This window comes from Silene latifolia, chromosome 10 (genome assembly GCF_048544455.1).
Source record: "Silene latifolia isolate original U9 population chromosome 10, ASM4854445v1, whole genome shotgun sequence".
NCBI lineage: Eukaryota > Viridiplantae > Streptophyta > Magnoliopsida > Caryophyllales > Caryophyllaceae > Silene > Silene latifolia.
The window spans coordinates 98,552,771-98,553,639 of record NC_133535.1 but is presented as its reverse complement, the minus strand read 5'-3'; the positions used below and the strand labels follow the sequence as shown (position 1 = coordinate 98,553,639).

At 41.5% G+C, this 869-nt stretch overlaps 1 non-coding gene across 1 annotated transcript; it reads right to left on the bottom strand.

Annotated features, from left to right (window-relative positions):
- Positions 1–382: 382 nt before the first annotated feature.
- LOC141609644 (small nucleolar RNA R71) lies at positions 383–489 on the bottom strand. Its single transcript, XR_012527566.1, has one exon. It is a non-coding gene; the product is annotated as a small nucleolar RNA R71 (small nucleolar RNA).
- Between the last annotated feature and the right edge of the window lie 380 nt (positions 490–869).

The following is an 869-nucleotide window of genomic DNA, read 5'->3' as shown; positions in this document are numbered from 1 at the left end:
ATGTTGTTGTCCGATAATCATCGGTTGTTTGTTGGAGTCTCATCAGATACTGGGTATCTACAGGTACTCCTACACCACCACATTTAACCGGTAATTTCATTGCCAAATCCGCATTCGTACAACTAGTTGAGAGAAGTCAATTTGGAGGGATGCCTAGTGAAGACCCTCATTCACATATGGTGACTTTTTGCGACTATTGTGATGCAATTTCTCTAACCGGAGTTACTCAAGACCAAATCCGATGGGTATTGTTTCCTTTTTCTTTGATCGGTACCGCAAAGCAATGGTTGAAAAGCCTAGACAAGGCTACCCTTGGTATTGATTCATGGAAGAAGTAGCACTTGCCTTCTACAAGAAGTTTTATCCTCCGGAGAAGACTAATATGTTGAGAGCCCAAATCACTGGGTTCAAGCAAAGGGATGAGGAATCATTATATGAAGCATGAGAGAGATTTAAGGACACTTGTCGTTCTTGTCCACACCATGGGCTTAGTGAGTGGTTCCTTGTTCAACAATTTTGGAACGATTTATATGAAGACTCTCATAATGTTCTCAATATGGGATCCAATGGGATGTTTACCAAAGTTGATGACAATCAAACATGGGCCAAAATTGAAGAGATGGCGGTTCATAATTCCCAATATAGTAGGCCTCGAAAAGCCACTAGAGGAGGAAAGCATGAGGTAGATTCCATCACACAATTCGGTGCTCAACTAAGTGCTCATATCGACACCATCAATTTGAAGTTTGAGAAGGCTATGGCTAAGCTTGATAAAGCTTCCAAATCACCCAAACAATATGTCAATGCTATGGTGGCATCATCCTCAATTCCAAGTGGAGTATGTGAGAGTTGTGGAACTTTGGGACATG